The 22,822-nt window shown below is 42.4% G+C and overlaps 1 protein-coding gene across 1 annotated transcript in view; it reads left to right on the top strand.

Moving 5' to 3' along the window:
* The window catches only part of RETREG1 (reticulophagy regulator 1), a 576,354-nt gene that overhangs the window by 421,926 nt on the left and 131,606 nt on the right, over positions 1-22,822 (top strand). The window lies entirely within an intron of this gene.

Below are 22,822 nucleotides of genomic sequence, written 5' to 3'. Positions count from 1 at the left end.
AGGGAATGTTGTTCTGTAATCAACTGGGCCCCCCATATAATCCTCCTCCTTTTCCTTCTGGTCTTATTCCTGATCATCATCATCATCCTGGTCCTTCGCCCCCTCTTCCTCCTCCTCCTCCTCCCCCTCCTTCTCTTGGTCTCCATCTTCCAAGTTGTTCTTCTTCTACTGGTCCTGTCTCCCTCCTCTTTCCTCTACTTCAGGTCCTTCTTCTCTTCTGTTTGGCTTTCTTCCTGGTGTTTCTCCTGGTCTTGTCATGGCCCTCCATGTTTTGTTCTCCCTAGTCTTGGACCTCCTGATTTTGGTCCTTCTGGCCCTGGTGCAGTTACTTATTCTTCCGCAACTGGCCTTTTAGTATTTGTGGTTTGTGTGCTCCTGATCCTGAATATTCTGATCCTGGTTCACGTCCTCTTGATCCTCCTGGTCTCTGTTCTGCTTGCTGTTGTGGTCCTGCCACTCTTGGTTCAAGTCCTCCTCATCCTTATGTTCCTGGTCTCATTCCTTCTGTCATGATCATTCCCCTGAGCATGCGCACAGGCTTAAGGCATTCTACCCCTCTTGCTTTTTCTTTTCCACTTGGTCCTAATCCTTGTGATGATGCTATTCTGGGTGCTGTTACCATGGACTTTGTCCTTCTGATTGTGGTCCTCCTAGTCCTGTTCCTTATGGTTCTGGATTACCTAGCACTGGTCTTAGTTGTCCTGATCCTATGGTCATATCCTCCTTCTTCTGGTTCTTTTGGTCCGCGTGTATATGGCCCTCATCCTCTTGCTCCTCCTGTTCCTGGTCCTGCTTGATGCTCAGGTCCTCTTCTCTTCCACCTGGTCCTTCTACTCGGCTTTTGATCTTTGTCCTAATTCTGATCTTGCCCCCTGGTCCTGGATCCTGCTTCTTCTTTTCCCGACCCTAGATGTTAAAGTCCTTCTGATATTCATTGTTCTGGCCTACTTGGTCATGGTCCTTCTGGAACTGGTGCTTATCTAGGTCTGTGTCCTGTTTCTGGTCCTCTTGATAATGGCCCTCATTTACATCTATGTGCCCTGGTCCTCTTGGTCTGGGTCACTATTTCTGTTCTGACTGACCTTCTGTGTCTTGTTCTCCCTTCTGGTCCTAGTCCAGTGCTCCTTATCCTGGTCATTTTGGTCAATCTGGTTTTGGTATTCATTTACTAACTTTCTGTAATTCCAAATTGATCCTGCTAATCCCTTAGTTTGGGCAGATCACGACTCTATCAGCTTTCAGTACCCGATTAGAGGAGGGCACCCTATCTGTAAGAGGGTCGGTAGAAGAATGGTTAGGTCTTGGAAGCATGTCACTCTCTCCTCCTTTTTTTCAGCCTTCTCCACACAACACATTGGAAACACTCAAGACACCAATACTGCCCATGGTGATTTTCAGAACTCGTTTTGTCAGGCTCTAGATGTAGTTACCCCCCCTTAAACAGGGTTGCTCAGTCTCGATTACACCCCATACCCCTTGGTACTCTGAGGAACTGAAACTGAAAAAAACAGTCTGTGGAAGACTGGAGAGAAGATGGCGTGTCACTAAATCTGTCCCTGACAATAAAGCATAGAAGCTTACCTTAGGGAACTATCATAAAAAGATTAGAGAAGCACAAAGATCCTATACTATTAATAGGATTGATAAAGCTGGTCATTTTGTCAAAGAATGTTTTAGTGTACTAAATGAATTTACAAAGCTTCATGCCTTTACTTCTATCATTCCTAGTTTTCAGCTTCTGTGCAATGCTCTCGCATATCACTTTGAGGGGAAAATCTTGAAAATCTATCAGAACTTTTCCAATTTCGCATCTTTCTTGATTGCCCCCCACCGTCATCACCCCACTACAAACCCCCTGCTTTACTCGGGGAGTTTGAACCCATCACTCAAGAGCAAGTATCTGACATGATTAGTAAAGTAAAATCAGGTTCCCCCTCTGATCTCTCCCCCCGTTTGTTATGGTGACTCTGTCCACTTTACTTCTGCCTTTTGTTACTTCATTGTTCAACCTCTATCTGAATTCTGCTACTATGCCATTGGAATTGTAAGTGGCACAAGTTACGTTTATTTTGAAAAAAAACAATGCCGACCCACACAAGCTTGCCAATTTTAAGCCTATCTTGCGTCTTCCATATCTAGGCAAGATCTTGGAGGCCCTTGTGAACAAACAACTCTCCTCTTACCTGGAAGACCATTTCCTATTGAACCCTACGCAATCTGGCTTTAGGGCCTTTGACAGCACGGAAATGGCATTGGTGGGTGTACTGGACTCCATCAAACTTTCTCTTGATGCTGGCCTTCCTGCGATGGTAGTGTTACTTGATCTGTCAGACGCATTTGATACCATCTCTCATTCCATCTTGGTCAACAGAATCTGTGACACTGGTATCCGTGGGAACGCTTTGTGTTGGCTCAAGGACTTTCTGGACAACAGGACCCAGACGGTGTCCCTTGACTCGATTAAATCTCGCACTATGCCGCTGGACAAGGGGGTCTGTCAAGGCTCCTCCTTGAGCCCCACGCTTTTTAACATCTATGTGGCATCCCTTGCCCAAATAGTCAAATCTTTTGGCTTCAAAGTCATCTCATATGTGGATGACACACAATTGATCATTCCTTTGCGATACAATCCAGAAAATGCCAAAGTTAGGTTTGCTGAATGTATGAGTAAAGTCCCCTCCTGGATGACATCAAATTGTCTACAGCTTAATGGAGACAAGATCAAGATTCCACTGTTTGGCAAAGCCCAGGCCCACTGGTCTGATGACTGGTGACCTTCTGAGCTAGGCTCTCCTCCTCGCCCAAAGAAGGCAGTAAAGATATCTCGGCATCCTGGTTGGAGAGAATCTCTCTGTGAGAGAACAGATGATGTCTACATGTGGCGCATGCTTTGGTATTATGCATATGCTCAAAAAAGTGTTTTAGTGGCTCCCATTAAGCTCTAGGAGAACACTTATTCAGCCACTCATTGTGAGTCACCTTGATTATGGGAATGCTCAATTTGTAGCAGCTTCTCTCTAACCTGCACTTGGTTCAGAATACTGCTGCACCTCCGGTCTGCAAACTCCCTTCTGATTCTCCTTTTGAGTTCCTTCTGAAATACCTGAACTGGCTTCCTGAGAAAAAATGCTCCCTGTTTAAGCTTCTTTGTCTCATTCATAAATCTTTGTCTAGTAAAGGCTCACGTTATCTTCAAGAGAAATTTCTTCCTTACCTACCCAGTAGGAACCTGAGATCCAAAGATCAACTATTGTTATGTCCCTGCTGTATTCAAATGGCTAAATACATCGGTCATCTTCCTATCTTGCTCCTCATCACTGGAACAAACTTCTTTTCACATTTGTTCCAGCTTTAAAAAACTTTTAAAGACCAGGCCATTTTGAATTACACTCCTGCCTAGAACTGCTCAGAGTGCCAAGATACTCCTTTGGCAGTGATTTGCCTGCACTACATCAAATCCCACTAACAAAACATTGTCCTGGACTTAGTCCTCTTTATATTACTGGTCCATGTCCTCCTTGTTCTCTTGGTCCAATTTTTCCTGTCCCCTTTGGTCTTGATCCTCCTAATTGTGATCCTACCTTTGGCATCTGGTCCTGTTCATGTTTTTTTTTACCCCTGTCCTGCTCCTATTTGTTGTCCTATTCCTCTTAGTCCTAATCCTCCTAATGTTCCAAATTATGGTGCTGGTTCACATGGCATTGGTCCCTTTGGTCCTAATGACCCTGGGCCACCTGGCGCTGGTTCACCTACTTTTCATTGCCCTTTTCCAGGTCTCCTGGGATTTGTTCCCTGGTCACTTTTTTTGTCTTCCTTGTTTTAGTCTGCCATACCCTGATTCTTCTTATGTACTGGTCCTGATTCTGCTAGTCCCAGTCCAAGTTGTCTCATAATTCTTTTGTCTTAATTCTAGACCTTCATCCCCCTTTCATGCTTTTTCTTTTGGTTCTGATCCACTTGGCCCAGTTCTTCTCATTCTCCTAGTGATTCAGGCTCTGCTGGTAAACTTGATCCTCTTCCTACACTCCTCCAGGTCTGCTGAGTACCCCATCCAAGCCTGTCACTCAGGTTTTTGCATTTTGTTTGTTTCCGTATACAGACCTCCCAGGTTTCTCAGGTCAATCCAGTCCAGGTTCTTGCTTTGATTCTTGGACTTGTAGTCCTATGTGTCACATTATAAAATCAGCAGTACACCTCCCAGGATGCTAAACAAAAACGTGGACTGGATGAGCTATTCAAACATGGACCTGCAAAATGTAAGAGGTCAGTGGATAGAAGCTTCCAGATTTTTATGCTAGTGGCGCCAGCAGTGCTCATTAACAGTAGAGCTCCAAAAGGACCCAGCCAGAACACAACTCAAACAATAGTGGTTCATCGTCTATAAAAATGAATATGCATCTTTCCTGCAGGCTCAGCAAAGTACACAGTGAACGTGTGCTGGCTTCTCTTCTGCGTCCCGATGTCTGGACACTGCACTGGGCCACTATCAGGACAAATCTCTTTTCCAGCAATTGGCATACCATAAATATGTTTGTGGTCTATTAGGCAGCCCTTATTATCTAGCTGCACGGTTTTGGCACTTCTCTTCTTAATACTGTTTTTTTAAATGTGAAAAAGCATTGTTATAGCCAGTAAGTCTGGCTACTTGTTATTACTTTTTATTAATTGTTGAATTTCAATTTGTATTTACAGTTGTCCATTTCATTTTTGTGTTGAGTGTCTTTGTTTCCAGAATTTCTACTCCAAATCAACTTATTGAATGACTGACTGAGTGAGGTCCTTGTTATGAGTGGCACTGTAAGTGGGTGGGATTTTCCTCACTCCCAAAATTACCAATACTGGGGGTACTGGTAATGCCAAGGATGAGAAAAACTAGCTTTTAACAAATTGCATCCTGACTGTCCACTGTGGAAAAATCAGGTGAGTCTGCAATTCCAGGTTTGATTCCCACAGTAAATCCTCATTTTGGCCTGGTGTTTCTGAAGATCTCCTGATTCCAATGGGGCCAGTAACTGCTGCTTGCGGCTCCATCGGAATTAAGAGGCCGCTCGTAATAAGGGCCCATGAAGTTTGTTTTCTATTCCACAAACGTTTTTGAGTGCGCTATTTAAGGTTTGCTATTGGAAATAAACACATGTTTGCGGTGTGTATAGCTGTAGATACATATCTGTGCATACTCCTGCCATCTAGTGTTGGGCTTGGACATGAACAAGTTATTTTTCTTTGAAGAAGTCTTTCGAGTCATGAGGTATAGTGACTCCACCCTTGATTGCTAATGCAGTTGGGCATTGGCTCCATTGTTAGATCATTTTTTCTCTGCCTTCGAGTTCAGATGTGCTGTAAGGAAACAATAGCTCATGCGGATTAATACTTAATAATATAGTATGTAATCTAAAATAATGATCAAAGAAAAGGGGATTATAAAAGATGTCAGAAGAAAAGGCAAAGCCATACACGTTGGATCTTTTTTATGAAGAATATTTTTCGTTTATATTTCTGAAATATTTACACAAAAAGTGGACATAAATTTACGATACAAATTAACATTAAACATACAAATTACAAATTAGTGTCCCAATGAAAAAAACCTTACACAAAAAATTAACATAACATACAACATACAAACAAGGTTTCCATTTCTCTTTACAAAGGCAATCACCAGTAATTAATAATTCAAATTAACAACACTTAATTAATGTAGGTGTTGATTAAGTGATTTGCCTATCGCGTCAACGGCGTTTCGACCCTATTCCAAGTTTAAAGGGTCTCGTCAGGACTGTCTAATATAGGGACACCTGAAAAAGGGAATGACGAAAATGTATCAGAAAAAGGGCCAAAGGGTCTCAAGAGATGAAATTAAATTAATATAGGTGATACGCCTCTTTACCTTAACGTCCAAAACTGGTCTAGCGTGTAGATGTACAGTGACACCGTGTTTAAAGTGAAAGAATAAAATACTCACAGGTACCCAGCCGGGTGCTGTGTGCAGATAGAGAAAAAACCATTACTGTCAGTGCCATAATCCAGTCATTTATTTGTCTAGTGAGTACCTAAATATCTACTTACCCCTGTGAGAGAGGACTCACACGGAGGCATGTTCTTTCATGCTCCGGTTTGACATCATGTGGTGTTTCCGTCTGGCTTATTCGAGTCCCTCTACCCCATTGGTTGTAAAAAAGTGTATGCAATGTGGGTTCCTAGCCTTGAGTCATCTGCTTCATTTTCCACGGTCGACTGCTTCGACACCATACATGGCCTGGCACCCTCGGTCCCCCTTCCACTCCTCGGACCCAGAGAATGCATCCGAAACGGAAAGGACTCCATTCCGCTACTGCCCGAAGTGTTGAGCGAAGTACCTCAGGACAGACCTACATCAGGTTTCCAACCTTTGTGTGTCCCCAGACCACCAGTAGGGATCTTGCTTGGTGTGCCTTGCCTTCCAAAATGAAAAGACTCTTCGGTACCATCAGGATCATTGCCTTGCATCGGCATCAATGGCACACTGACATCGTAAGACACTCCGGACCTGTTCGGGGAACAGGAGACCAAGGCCGAACAGCAGACAGAGACTTCTAGTGCAGAAATCCATTTATCAGAGCTGGAAGAGGACTCAGCCTCCAACATTAACGATAATCCATCTGCTCAGCATCCTTCTACCAAAACAACTGCAGTGTGTACCGATGCCAGCCTCTCATACCTCAACACCACTTGGAAGCCAAGCATCGCCCTCAAGAGGGTTGAGCATCAAGCTCACAAGCCAGCCATGAGGCCTCTGGCCTACCACTGCTACACAGCCATGGTTGGCAACAAGATACCAAGTTGGAGCCAACGGAAGTACACCATTTGGCATTGAAGCACGGCTCCAAGACATGCCTTGAAATAAAGCTCAGTGTCAGCAACCCGTTTGACTTCCTTGACGTTGTGAAAGCCGACATGCAGAGCAGCATCCTCTGTCACATCTGAGGATCAGGAGCAGCCTATCCTCCAGAGGCTCCAAAAGGAGCTTGATGCCAGGCAGCAACAGGTTCACATTCATTCTTGAACTGGGTGAATTATGGTTAAGCCTGTTCTTCCGACAAAAGACTCTCCCTTCAAAGAAGAAACTGAGGTTTGAGGTCACTCCCGACACATGGAAGGCCTCCCTCAGCACATCAGAGCCTCCTCATCACTTCTTGAGTTCCACAAGAAGCTGAAGACCTGGCTCTTCATACAAGCACCTTGGGGACCACACACCTACTCACCAGTCCAATCACCTGGATACCTTCTTGTGTGATTAGTGCGCTAAAAAAATCAATATAACATAACATACCCTTGGACCTGGCACCTAAAAAGCCTCGGCTCATGAAAAGGGCACATCCCCATCACCTCCTGTAACACCTTCACCTCACAATTCACCTCCTCCATCTTAGCCCTCTTCTCTACATCCACCTCCAACATGCCCGCTGCCACCAGTGGAACCCTCACCAGAGTCCCCTCAGGGTTCCCCTGTATCAGTGTTTGGGAGAGACACTACTTGGTCTCCCTATGACCCTTATAATGTACCCTATGACCCTCAATGCCATGATGAACCATGGACTGATTATGCTGTTGACCCTCCCCTGGGTGACACAGATTGAGACATATATCTGGCTAAGCCTTCCCCTCCGCATGATTCTACTGCATATCATTAGGTGCTGCAGAAGGTAGCTGATTACCACAACATTAGGTGTACAAACAGCCTGAGAAGGATGAATTCCATATGGAGACTCTATCTTCCACACAGAAGTCCATTTAGTACCTCCTCATGCTTAAAAGATGCTCTTACTGGCCACTGACATCTTTAGGGACCCAGTTAAGGCGGGTGTCATCATGCCTAGTGTGGACAAGAAATGTAAAGCTTTTTCCTGTGACCCTTCTCACATCGGGGGACAACTGCCACCTGATTCTCAAGTGGTTTACACTGCACAGAAAAGTGTGAGCTCACAAGGTATGGAGGATGCCCTTCAACCAGACCGATAGAGTGAGGAAATTGACGCAGCAGGGAAGAGGGTAGTGGCTCAATCTGTGGTGCATTGGCATATTGCAAATTCAGTTGGGTTAATCTTTTAGTAAGACCATGCCCACTGGGACGAGATGGAGGAGTTGTTGCAACACCACCTGGACCAATGCAGACACACCTGGCTGCATGTTTCTGTTTTTAAACCAGAGGTTCAGCATTATCTGGTCAACTTGCCCTTCGACAGCCAGCATCTGTTCATTCCACAAGTTGACCAGATGATAGAAAAAATAAAGAAAGTGCCTTGCAGACCCACTCGGGTTGGGGCTCCTTTTGCCGCACTCAATTTCGTGGGAGAGCTAAAGCCACCGTTCAAGAGGCATCCACTTCCTTCCTCAGGAAGCAACACCGGCAAATGCCCTCTCGGGGTAACTATATAGGAGGATATAACGGAAACAATGGTAGGGGAAGAGGGAAAGGCGCAGCCTCCAAAGGGGCATTACCAGCCAAGCAGTGACACAATTACTCTTCCACCCGACCATCAAACACCTTTAGGCGGAAGGTTGCAGAGGCAATCACCTCAGACCAGTGAGTTCTAGATTGCACAGCAGAGGGTTATTGTTAAGAACTCATCCAAAAACCACCAAACATTGCCCCGCACAAAGACAAACTGACCCCAGAAATTCAGTGTCTGCTCCAAGAGGAGATGCGTATACTGCTTAACAAAGGGGCATGGAGCCAATACTCTAAGAGGAGATGCGTAAACTGCTCAACAAAGGGGCATGGAACCAATGCCCCCAAGCACTGGGGCAAAGGGGTATACTCCCTATATTTTCTCATTTCAAAGAAAGATGGGCCCCCCGGGCCCACCCTGCCCCCCAGGCCCCTCAACAAATTCATCCTTCCCGAGTATTTTCACATGGTAACACTCCAGGATGTCATCCCTCTCCTACAGTATGTTGACTTCATGACCACCCTCGACCTCAAGGATGCCTACTTTCACATCCCCATTCAACCTGCACATCGATGGTTCCTCTGGTTCATGGTAAGTGGTCAGCATTGCCAGTTCAAGGTGCTGCCCTTTGGAAAGGCCACAGATCCCAGGGTGTTAAAAAAGTGTCATGCAGTGGTAGCTGCTCCCCTCAGAAGGCGTGGCATCCACATGTTTCTTTACATGGGCGATTGGCTGATCAGGAGTGCACTGCAACAGCAGTGCCTAGCGCACACCTATGCCACCATACATCTCAAGCAAGGTCTAGGTTTTACCATGAAAGCAGTCAAGTCCAACCTCCAGCCCCTTCAGGTACATCTCTTTATCGGTTGGGACTCAACTCTCGTGTAAGGAAAGCATTCCTGTCGCCCAGCAAGATTCCAAGCATTCCAAAAGCTGCTCCCTTTTTGTTTAGCCAAATTGCCAGGTAGTGGTCTGACAGGCCGCGTGCCTTCTTGGCGTGATGGCCTCTTGCATTGCTATCGTCCCACATGCAAGGTTACACATGCACATTTTGCAGGAGTGCCTAGCGGACCAGTGGTCACAAGTGGAGGGTCAATGGGAGGATGTAGTGTTGATCTGGGGTCGTTCTCATCGTTCTCTGCAGTGGTGGAATGACAGCAACCTTTTGCAGGAACGGCCCTTCCTGGAATCAGTTCTGCAAATGACCATTACAGTGGACACCTCGCTCATTGGTTGGGGAGCACATCTAAAGAAGTTGGCTGTACAATGGCAGTGAACGTCATATCAACGGAACCTCCACATCAACCACCTGGAATTGTTAGCAATCCAGCTAGCCCTCAGAGCATTTCTTCCTCTCATTCAGCACGGACCACACAACTGCTTTATTCTACCTGCAGAAACAAGGTGACACACACTCATTGCAGTAGTGCTTTTTAGCCCACAGCATTTGACTTTGGGTGATACATCACCAGCTCCATCTATTCATAGAATACATTCCAGGAGTGGGTAACAACTTTGCAGACCAGCTAAGAAGGATGCATCAACAAGTCCATAAATGGGGACTCCACCTCCAAGTCCTGTTCCCGTACTTCCAGCATTGGGTGTTTCCCCACATAGACCTGTTTGCTACAGCAGAAAACGCAAAATGCCCACACTTTGCATGCAGGTTCCCACAGTCCATGGGCAATGCACTATGCATGAACTTGTCAGGGATATTTGCCTATGCTTTTTTGCCTCTCCCACATCTTCCATTTGTGGTCTGCAGCCTTCGGCAGACATCCCTCACTATCATTCTGGTAGCCACAACCTGGGCCAGGCAGGCCTGGTTCTCCATCCTCTTCGAGATGTCCCTAGTGCCCCATGAGAAGCTACCCAACAGGCGGATCTTCTCACATAGAATAAGGGTATGCTCCGACACCCTAACCCCAAAAAGCTCAAACTTGTGTTCTGGCTCCTGAAGCCCTAAAGTTTGGGTACTTTGATCTTCCCTCGGAATGTATGGCTGTTCTAAAAAAGGCACGTAGACCTACAAACAGGGCCTGCTAATTGTCGAAATGGAAGAAGTCTTGCTAGACAGATTTACCCTTTTAAAGCAACAGACCAGGAGATTGGCTGCTATCTGCTCCACCTTCAGAAATCAGACCTTGCATATACCTCTAGTAGACTCCATTTGGCAGCTATTGATGCTTACCTACAAAATCAACAACATACTTTCCTTTTCAGGGTCTCTGTCATCAAGGTTTTTATTAAGGGACTCACATGGGTTATCCCACCAATGATCTCACTGGTACATGTGTAAAACCTCAACATTGCCCTAACCTGACTTCTGGGAGCTCTGTTTGAGCCGTTACATGAATGTTCCTTACAGTTCCTGACTTGGAAGGTAGCCTTCCTAGTCGCTATCAGTTCTCTCAGACGTGTCCGTGAGATATAAGCTCTTACCTTAGAAGAACCATTTTTCCAAGTCCACTCAGACAGGGTAGTCTTTAGGACAAATCCCAAGTTTCTTCCCAAGGTGGTTTTTAGTTTTCACCTTACTCAGACTATAGAACTACCATTGTTGTTCCCACAGCCAGTTGCATTGCAGAATGCGCTCTTCATACTCTGCATGTCAAAAGATCACCTATGTAATACACTTATAGCACTAATCCTTTTAGAAAGACACAACAACTCTTTGTTTCTTTCTCAAAGCCACACTAAGGCAGTGCTCTTTCCAAATCCAGTATTGCATGTTGGTTAGTTAAATATATACAGAATTGCTACACCAAAGCTAAAAGACCTTTGCTTGCCCCTCCCAGACCCCACTCAACCCATAAAAAAGGAGCTGATATGGCTTTCTTAGGCAATATTTCAATAGCTAACAACTGTAAAGCAGCTACTTAGTCTAAACATTACTGTGTGGATGTTTTGGCCCACCATCAAGCCAGAGTTGGCCAGACTGTCGTATGTACACTTTTTGCTGTGTTATGTGACTGGGTTTTTTATATAGCGCACTTACACCAGATTGGTTTCCTGGCGCTGGGTAACAAAAGTAAACACACTGCTCACAGCAGTTAATCACAGGCTTGTCTGAAGAGCCGAATCTTCAAGAGTTGCCTGAATTTTATACAGCTGGGGGTGGACCTGATCTCAAGGAGGAGGGAGTTCCTGATGCGTGGAGCAAGTACAGAAAATCTGTAGTCTCCCACTCTCTCCTTTTACAATGTGGGGATTGTAAGGAGGTTCATGCTGGTGGATCTTAAGTTACGATTGGGGGTATATTTTTGGATTCTGAATTCTATAAACGCTCAGCTTCTGCTGTAAAGGGACTTAAAAATAATACAGCCAGTCTTGAAGATTGTTGTTCTACTGGTAGCCAATGTAGCTTTCTTCTCAAGGAGATGATGTGGCAGTGTCTAGGCTGTTGAAAAATAAGGCTGGCTGTGGGAGTGTTTGGATAAGGCCTTTTGGAAGACCAAGGTAGAGAGAGTTTGCATAGTCTATCCTTGAGATGACTAAGTCGACAATGACCTGAACCAGGCCTTCGTAGGTGAGGAATTTGCCAACCTTCTTGATTTTGCACAGCTGTAGAAAAAAGGAGGATGTTACCGCCTCTAATTGGGCTTTCTTAGATTCTTGTTGCTGAGTACTCCAAAGCTCTTTACAGAATTCTAGGGCTGGGGGGGACTCATCATGGGGGCTAGAAAGAGGAATTCCACAGATTGTGCTTATTTTAGGTTATGACATCTGAATTTAGTTTTAGTTGGTTGCATTTCATCCAGTCTCGGATAAACAGCATAGTGTTTTGGCAGGCTTCCTTAGATTTTATAGAATTATCAATAGTAAAGAGTATCTGCATATTGTCTGCATAGTTATACATTCTGACATTCATTACATTTAAGGAATGCACTAGGGGACCAATATACAGGTTGAAGAGATGGGGGACAGGGAAGATCCCTGAGATACTGCACAAGTTAGCTGGACCTTGGGTGAATTAAAGGGGAATATGCCTCTTGGCAACGCAAGTCATTACATCCTGTGCTTTTACAATGCGGTCGTTACAACGACTGCGTTGTTACAACGCAGTACCATTACAACGCAAGTCGTTACAACGACTTGCTCTAGATGGCGCGCTGGACTTAGGAATAGTATAATTTACTATTCCAACTCCAGTGTGTGCACCAGTAGGGAAGGTGTTGGAAAAGTTAATTATACTATTCTTTAGTTTAGAGCGCCATCTAGAGCAAGTCGTTGTAACGACTTGCGTTGTAATGGTACTGCGTTGTAACAACGAGGTCGTTGTAATGACCGCACTCAAAAGGTATCGCGGTGTAATGACCGCCTTGTAAAGGTTGTTTCCTATTAAAGGGAAATAGCTGGACTGATTGTAAGTGGTAATTCAAAAAAGATATAACCAATGCAAGTACTGTGTCCTGTAGGTCTGTGGCCCCAATACAGCCAACCGAAAGCTCATGGCTGACCGTTTCAAAGGTTGCTGACAGGTCAAGGAGGAACAGTGCTTGAGTGGTGCCCCTATCAGCTTCTTCATGCATGCCATCCACAACTGAGAGGATGAATGTTTCAGTGGAGCAGACTGGCCAAAAGCCTGCCTAATAGGGGTCAAGGAAGTTAGATTCCACCAAAAAAGACCAGAGGTATCTGGCAATATGTGCTTCAAACATCTTTGCTAAGTATGGCAGCAGTAAAATTGGCCTGTAACTTTTCAAGGTGAGTTGGTCCTCACCGACTTTCTTTTGGAGAGGGACCACTATAGCCTCCTTAAAAGTGCCAGGAATGGTGCCTTGACTAAGGGACTGATTTAAGAGGAAGATGACTAAATCAGGGAAATTTGAAAAAACTGTTTTTGAGTCCTTTGGAGGGCAGATATCATTAGGGGATTCCGACCTGACTTTTGACAGCAGGCCCTTAAGGCAATCCTTGCAGAGAGTGGGAAATTCAGATAATGTGCTCGGGTTTCTGTTTTTGGTGTGTGTCACCTTGGGAGGGGAGGTGACAGGTATACTATCTTTTATTCTCTTAGTCTTCTTGATGAAGAAGGAGTTAAGGGTATCAAATAGATTCTGAATGGGTAGGTTAGGGGCGGTCACACTGCCAGGATTGGACAGTTCATAAACTATGCTGAAGATTTCCTTTCACTTGTTCACAGAATTTAAGATTTTGTAAGAGAAGGCGGATTTGGCTTGCCTGGTTAATTTTTTACATTCTTAGAGATGTAGTAAGTATACCTCCTTATTGTTGGTTATGTAGTTATTCTGCCATTTACGTTCTGTGCGGTGGTTTGGGTTTGGCTATTTTTAGATCTTCAGAGAAGCATTTCCGCGTGCCATGACGCCTAGCCAGTTTGGATCTTCAGAGAGGAGCATGTGTGTTGCTGGCTGCTGTTAGCCAGTTGGTGATTTCTTATTCGTATTGGTCTATTCTATCATACGAGTTAAGTGAGGGGATATTTAATGATTTACAAAAGAAGTTGAGATCTACTCGAGACCAGTTTTTGGAAAGGATTCCATGGCGTGGGGGAGGTTTTGAAGGAGTCAGGCCAATTAGTGAGAATTTAATTAAGTAGTGGGCGGACCATACACACGGAGTGACTGTGAGATTGGCCACATTTAGGTTAGTGGCCCATACCTGATCTAGAGTGTGAATTGTATTGTGAGTGGGTGAGAGCACATGTTGTTCAAAGTTTAGGTTGCTAAGCAGGTCTGTTAGCTCTAATGATGATTTCCCACCTGCTTCCTCATTTGGCCAGTAGTTAGGGTCACCAGTTAAAAGAATTTTAGCATGGCCAATGACCGAGGCAGACATTGATTCTGCAAGTAGTTGCAGGAAGAACCTCATATGGCTGGGAGGTCTGTACACCAGAGCACATGTAAGGGCAGAGGTTGAAGAGTTAAGCTTAATCAGAAGTCAGTCGACAGTAAGGATAACAAATGATGTAAGACTGGAGAACCTAAGATGTTTTTTAAATACAGCTGCTACTCCTCCCCCTATTTTGCCTGTTGGTCTATTAGTTTGGAGTAAGTACTTTTGTTTTTTGTTTAATAATTTTTATTGAGAATGCAAACACAGTACGAAACCATTATATTGATTAGAAGAAATGTGAGGAATAACAAAGATGTAAAAATTGATAAAAATGTTTTGAAACAAGGAAAATGCTTAATAACATTTTAGAGAATATCATGTCATTGAAAACTATGTAAGAAGAGAGAATTATGAAATAAAAATAAAAATTACATCAACATAATAAACTAATTCGTCCATAAGAAAGAATGCTTTGTTTGTTTGTTTTGGTTTATATAAAAGAGAAAGAGAGAATAGAGGGGAAAGAAGGGAGAGGGGAACAGGTAAGAGAGGAAGAGGGGGTAGACAGTGGAGAGGTGTGGTGCAGCGGCCAGTGCAGCTGACTTCGAAGCACAGGTTTCACAGTGCGATCCCCGGCTCCAGTGGCAGCTCAGCTCAGCACCATGTGACTCTGGGCAATAGCTCACTTAATTTCCACGACGGCGCCCAGCGCCTTGAGACCCGTAAGGGTGAGTAGTTTGCGCTTTACAAATACAGATTTTTTTTTTTTTTTTTAGACAAATAGAATGTAATAAAGGTATTATGAAAAGGATGAGTGTGAGGATAGAGAAGAGGTAAAAGGTAACCATAATAAATCGGATTTAATCTTTTGAAATACAGAGTAATGAGAGACAGAGGCAATTCTATGTTCATCACAAATCAAATTCTACCAGAACAAAAAGGATAGTTTAGAATTATCTTTCCAACAGGATAATATAACTTTAAAAGCAAGAGCGATAAAAAGGTAGAATAGCATCGTTTTTTAAGGAAGATGATCAAAATCAGGAGATATGGTAGCAAAAAGATGTTATGAATTGCAAAAGGAATATTACATTAAAAAATCAGTAGACATTTCGTCCATACAACTTTCCAAAATTCATATACATTAGGACATTAATAGAGTAAATGCACCAGAGAGCCCTCAGAGGAGAGATATGACCAACACAAGGGAGTTGTAGAATGGTCAATTTTATGTAAAAATTGGGGGGTAAAAACCCAACGACTCTGTTATATATAAAGTATAGGGATTGTGTAATGTTAGCAGCCTTAGAGGTTTAAAAAATCTTTTGCCACATTCGATCCCATTGAAGGACAGAAAGTGATCATTTTCCCATAGTAATTAGATAGGAGATTTATTCCTTGTATTAATTGGTGAGGACAAAGTTTTGTATATGAAAGAGGTTCTTGGAGTAGGATCCAAAATAACATCAAATAAGGGTGTAACAGGAATAATTGAAATAGCGTCAGAGTTGGAACTATTATTCAGGAGAAAAGTTTGGAGTACAGGAAATAATGTGTTATATTGATGAATACAAGAGTCAGGAAGGCCAAATTTGTCTTGTAGTTGAAGAAAGGATAGAATGGAATTATTGGCTATCAATTGGTGCACATGAAAAATACCCTTCTCTTTCCAGTGTTTGAAATAAAAAGATTTATGGCGAAATTTAATATATTTAATGTACCATAAAGAGGAGATCAAAAAGGATTGATAAAAGTCAAATCCTTGGATAAAAAGGGTATGTAGTAAATGCTGAGAATATTCTAAAATGGGGTATTTGGAAATGAAAGTACAATTGGTCATAAACACAACATTTTGGAATGAAAAATCATTTAACAGTGAACGTTCAAAAGCATCCCATTTTGACATAGGATAATCGTGATAGTCCTCATACATGGCATAACATTGACGAATTAAGAAAGCAGTGTGATATAATTTAAAATCAGGAAAGCGTACACCACCCTCTGATTTAGGTCAGATTAATTTAGATAAAGCAATACGAGCACGTTTGTTATTCCAAAGGAATTTAGTACAAATAGAAATAATTTGAGAGAAATAGTAGGTAGGAATTTTAAAGGGTAACACTGAGAGCGTAAAAAGAACCTGAGGGACAATCATCATTTTAATCGTGTCAAGCCTACCCCACCAGGATAAAAATAACGAGGAAGAGGAAGACAGTAAGTTTAAGTTTTAAGGAAGTGAAATTGGGGGCTAAGGTATCAGGTATCCTGGAGGAGAATCATATTCCTAAGTATTTAATCTTTTGGGGACACCAAGTAAAATTAGTTTTGTCAAACATGTAACGATAACAGGATGAGTTTAGTGGTAGAATCTCAGTTTTAGAAAAGTTTAGTTTGTACCCAGTAACAGTAGATTATAAAGCAATCTCTTGTATAAAAGGGTCTAGGGAGTTACAGGGATTAGACATATAAATTAGGATATCATCTGCATATGGAGAGAGCTTAATTTCATGAGAATTGATGGTAAAAACTATTATATCGAGGTTATGTCTGATACGTTCAAGAAAGGGTTCTAAACAAAGGAGAAAAAGTAATGGGGAAAGAGGACAGCCCTGTCTAGTGCCTTTTTCTAATTTAAAATAGGGAAAAAATGGCCATTACAAATACACAAGCCCGTGGATTAGAATATACCAATTTAATATAAGAAATAAACTTTTGACCAAAACCAAACCAATGAAGAGTGTATAACATATATTGCCAATTTATACGGTCAAAAGGTTTTTCGGCATCAAGTGAAAGGGCAGCTAAGGGAGAGGAGTACTTTTTCCCAAGGGCGAGGATATTAGAAAACATTCTGGAATTGTCAAAAGCAAGTCTGCCTTTAATAAAACCAGCTGGATCCGGTTTTATAAGGAGTGGAATGACGTTTTCTAAGCGGGAAGCAAACATTTTGGCAAAAACTTTACAATCATGGTTAATTAGTGAAATGGGTCGAAAATTTTGACAGAGGGAAGAATCTTTATCTGGTTTGGGAATCACGACAATGAGGGCTTCCAAAAAGGAACCACATGCCTTAGAATTAGATAAGAATGAATTAAAAAGTTCTAATCATTTTGGTGGAAAAGGATGAGAGTAGTTCGACGGAGAAACCATCTGGTCCCGGGGCATTGGCGTTTTTTAAAGATTTGAGAGCATCAGTAATCTCCTGAAGGGAGATATCTTTCTCAAGGGGTAAAAGAGTATCAGATAGGGAAGGGGGTTTATGGATACCCTGAAAGAAAGTCTCAAAATCTTTTGTGGACGGATTTGTATCTTCTGTATATAGTAGTTCATAAAAGGACTGAAAGGTATTTACAATTTCAGAATCGGAGGAAAGAAGTTTGTTAGTTTGTGCAGAGCGACTAGGGCCAATAGTTTTACGTTCTGATTTGATTTTTAAATAGTTAGCTAACATTTTCCCAGCCTTATTTTGGCCTCCATGAAATTTAGATTTAACTTTAAGGAGAATGTTACAAGCATTGACAGTGGCAATCTTATTCAAGGTAGATTTGACTTTAATCAGTTCTTGCAACTTTGAGGAGGATTTTGAGGAAAAATAATTGTGTTCTAAGGTCTTTATCTTTTGGAGAGTTGCGTGATATTCACTATTTAGTAATTTCTTTTTTCTTGCAGAGTATGCAATAGTAAAGGCTCTAAAAAAGGATTTAAAACCATCCCAATTGTTATGTACAGAAGTGTCCGTGGATTGATTAAATTGAAAAAATTCATTAATAAAAGAGGTTGCTTCTGAAATAAAGGTTTGGTCTGAGAGTAGGAGATTGTTAAAAGGCCAACAGCCTTGTTTGCAAGTATTGAGGGACATATCAAAAGAGTAAAACACAGGGGCATGGTCAGAGATAAAAATAGAACCAATTTCAGAGGAATGTATAGAGGGAAGCAATGATTTAGAAACCAAAATATAATCAATACGGGACATAGTATGGTGAACATTTGAAAAGAAAGTAAATTCAAAAGCATCAGGATTACATGTCTTCCAAATGTCATAGAGAGGGCGAGAGGCCATGGCAGATTGAAAGGCCTTATGAGTCTTATCAGGTTTAAATGTACATTTAGATTTTCTATCAGAGAAAGGATCTAACCAATTATTAAAATCACCGCCAACAATTATGTTAGGGTTAGGGATAGAGGATAATTTCAGTTTAATACAATGCCAAAATTCTGGATCAGGTTTGAGAGGACCATAAATGTTGAAGAAAGTGACTTTTTTTTTACATATAATGGCATCAACCAAAGCTGATCGCCCATTTGAATCACATTCAGTTGATAATATTTGTGCATTTAGTGACTTATGAAATAAAAAGGCAAAACCACCATGGCAGCAGGAGAAAAAAATAACTTGATTAACCCATTGACGTTTGAGCTTAAGTGACTCCACATCATTACAATGAGTTTCCTGTAAAAAGGCAACGTGTGTATTAAGTTTGGATAAATGAGACAATACTGTCTGACGCTTGACAGGATGACCTAGACCACGTACATTCCACGAGACAACGTTAAACATGTTGAAGGATCAAGGGGAACATATGGAAACAGGAACAACAAGCTGCAGTGCCAGTAAAAAGAAAGAAAAACAACATTTAGTTGCGCACACTACCTCGGTAGTGCCGTGCACGTCCGTTGGCCGACACGGCCCCACTCGCGCAATATATCACCCGCACCACGGTGGAATTTATGCCGCGGTTAACGGGTTAACAATTAACAAACACTGGAAAATAAAAGTAGTTAAAATGAAAATAAAATAAAGGAAAGGAGAAACACTCACACATGTAAGGAAAGAACGGTAAGGGAGAACCGTGAAAAGAAATAGCGAATAGAAGCAAAGATGTGAAAGGGGAAAGGAGGGATAAGATGAGAGAAAAAGAGACAGATCAAGGTAGAAGATCCAGATCTGAAATGCAGAGGATAAGAAATAAGTTGGGAACATGCTTACACCAAAAGCAAGAACGGCGACAGAAGAAAGTAAGAACTACAAAAGTAGTAAAAGAGGTAGCCATAGGATGGAAACATAAAATATGGGAGAAGAGCAAGATAGAATAAAAGAAAGTGATGATATGAATTGAGATATTTGAATTATTTTGAGAGGACAAATAGAAGTAAGAAGTTATATTAGGGAGAAATCTCCATGTTACGATTTGCAATGCTATGAAAAAATGTTTTCCATTTCACTGGTTCCTCAAACAACCGGGAGGTACCTTCATAGGTGATCTTGCAGTGACAAGGATGTAGAATACCATACTGAATGTTCAACTGTCTCATTTGAGGACGGAGCGCTAAGAATTCCTTACGACGAGCATTAGTAGCGTTTGAAACATCTTGTGATATGAACAAATTATGGCCAGACCAAATAAGACGACGTTTTAGCTTAGCCGCCTTGAGAACACGAATCAAGTCAGTAAATTCCAGAAAAAGCATTATAATCCCACGTGGCTTGAAAGAGTGAGGTTGAGGACGTCCTAAATGATGAGCGCGTTGGATGTTCAATGGTGGAGTGACAGGAAGATCTAGAAGGTCTGAGAGGAATTTTTGCCGGAAGACCAAGAGATCAGGACCTTCGACGTTTTCCGGAAGACCATTAGGACGTAGGTTGTTTCGCCTATTACGATTTTCAAGATCTTCGTGTGTCGTTTCAGTTTATGAATTTCTTGTTCTAGCATAGGTATTTTAGTAGACAAATCTTGGAGGTCTCCCACACGTTGTTCTAAATCAGACACCTTCCCCTCCATAACAATCCAGCGGTCTTCGATTTGCTGCAATTTTTTGTTGGTGGCAACCATGAATGGCTGCAAACCACGTACTTCATCCAAAATAGAGTCCAGCACAGGGTTGTTGGATGATAAAATAGGGGAACGAGGATCATTTTTTGCTCTCTTAGGATTGGTGCCTCAAGAAGACGGCTTAATTGATGAGTGCATTTCACTAGCCATCTGTACAGTCAGGAAGATGAATATCAACACAAGGAATTGGATGAAATTGGCCCAATAGGGTGAGTAATAGGACTCAAAAACCTATTATCACAAAGCTGTAGCAGTAGTGTCCAGATTAGTCCTCAGTAGTGATGACCCAAAAAAAACCAAATCAAGTTGAAAAAAGCCACAAAAGGACATCAAAGTAGCATGCCCAAAAAATGGTATATAGAGATCACCAAAAGGGAGAAGAAAAAAATAATATATATAGGTAATTGATGTCAATGCATAGGGGATCAGAGTCACAAAAAGCAATATTTAGAGTCCAAAAAGGCAGATATGGAGACGTTCCTCTATAGAATAGGAGGCAGGAGCTCACAAAAAGACAGCATAAGTGTTTGAGGAACAGGAGATATGCACCCAGGTGTGAGGGAGAAGCGGTAAATGGGATCGGCGCCAATTCAAAATGGGGCTGAACGCGTCTGTGGAGAAAAAATCACCGCCACGGCGTTAGGGGCATGGAAAGTTTTATGGAAGCACTAAATTGGCAAAAATGCTTACCGTCGCTATTCCCCCATGAAATTCCGCATTATTTGAACGGAATGTGGGGAAATGAAGGCTATGGTGAAACAAAGACTTCGTGCCCGAGCCGGAGTTCAGCTGAAAGGCACCATCTTGGTTTGGCGTCGAAGCCACGCCCCCCTGGAGTAAGTACTAACCATCTGGAAGAGCAGCAAGAATATCCGGAGAGGATTCATCCATTAAACAGGTTTCCTTTAAGAATAGGATATCCGGGGATTCAGATTCAAAGAGGTGGAAAATTTAAATCTGGCGTTTGACCATGGATCTGGTGTTAAGATAAGTGACCGTAAATTGGTTTGTATTAGGATTGAGGGGAGTGGAGTTCTTGATTTGACCTGAAACGTGGGGCTTGCCCGGTTTGATCAATCCAGTGTCTGAAGATTTTTTCAGTCTTCTACTTCATCCTAGGGCTAGCCACAGCTTATGGGACGGCTGCTTTTTACATCATGTATCTACAGCTACACTTGTCATGAATGGAAAATGTTCCTTACCCTGTAAGCATCAGTTTATGGCATGTAGTGCTGTAGATTTACATGCACCCACCCTCATTACCAATCATGGGTAGGGTCCTTGTCCCTCATGACTCATAAGGCTTCTTTGAAGAAAAACTACTTGAATGCGTCCGAGCCCAACACTAAATGGCAGAAGTATACAGACCATGTGAATCTACAGCACTACATTCCATGAACAGATGCTTACAGAGTAAGTAACCTTTTCCTTACTCAGCTGCCTATTTTCAATTGGTTTTTTTTGTTGCTGTTTTATATAGCTCAAACTTGATCCAAAGGTATCACATTGCTTTACATGAGCACCAGTTGCATTACAGAGGCACACATTAATTTGTTAGGCATAGGGAGATTAAGTGATTTGCCCAGAATCCCAGGATGTTTGAGCCTCCCGCCAGATTCCAAACTGGTTCTCCAGCTTCAAGGTTGGCCGCTCTGGCCTTTGAGCCCATTCAGTTAAAGGCCTAACACTGTTAGATTTGCACCCTTCTCTCTTTAATTTTGGTGAATATGTTAGGTCTCCTACAATTTAGAACTTAATGCAGCTTTCAATGTGGTTTGTATATGAATTCTTAAGAAATAAATGCAGGGTTGGAATATTGTGCCTGGCCTTTTATCCATAATTCAAATTCTTAACACCTTAAACTGTGCCCAAGGTCTGGTAGTGTGTCACAGGGCATTCCAGGAAAAAATGACCTCAAGCAGGGCTGTGATTTTGGCCCTTCCCTCTTTGGCCTATATTTAGAGGATCTCCCTCATGTTCTCTCAACAGTTTCAGAATTTCTCCTGAACTCTTATTTTTTTTATTTATTAAGGATTAATGACTTAAGGGGCTTGTTTATAGTATGGTGGAGAAGCCCAGCAAGTCCTGGAGAACCTAGCCTTTTTTACCTTGGTAGATTGCTGTCAGCAACATCTAAATACCCTCACCTGATTGGTGGGAATTTATGGTGCCACGGATGCACTGAAAGCAGAACAGTTTGCCAAGCTGTATTCAGGCCCCCCTGTAGAAACCTATTTATTGTTCTGAAACAAACTCCCAAAGCAAGCGGGAAGATTGTTCCCACAAAATAAAGGTTTCAATTAGTTTTCTCCCTGTACATGAGGGCTATTGATGGTAATGGCCTAATCTCTTGGACACTTTTCAGACCAAATTCGCCATTTAACGCTGTTTCATTAGTTTAGAAATGGAAATTTTAAAAAAATGTCCTCAGTGTCCTTGAGAACCATACTTAATAGGACTAGGAAAGATCAGATGCCTTTTGCTTTACATCTGGTTTCTTCATCCTCTCAATTCTTAATATGCAACTTTGATTGTATGGAAAGTATTCATGCAGTGAAAATGGTGCTACACTCCGTTGTTGGTATTTTAAGTAGGACATTTGATGCGGTCAATCTAGATACCAAAGTCTCCATGTACTTGACGAAGGTCGCTTATGGGATCCTGCGCTTTTCACTGTATGGAAAGGTTGGCAGAGTTTAGTTATGTGGTGATTATATATCAGAATTAATCCCAGCTGGTAAATGTATGGCCTTCCGATGCTAC

Source organism: Triturus cristatus, chromosome 5_2 (assembly GCF_964204655.1).
Source record: "Triturus cristatus chromosome 5_2, aTriCri1.1, whole genome shotgun sequence".
NCBI lineage: Eukaryota > Metazoa > Chordata > Amphibia > Caudata > Salamandridae > Triturus > Triturus cristatus.
The sequence above is the reverse complement of the archived record's forward strand: the minus strand, read 5'-3'. Positions and strand labels throughout refer to the sequence as shown.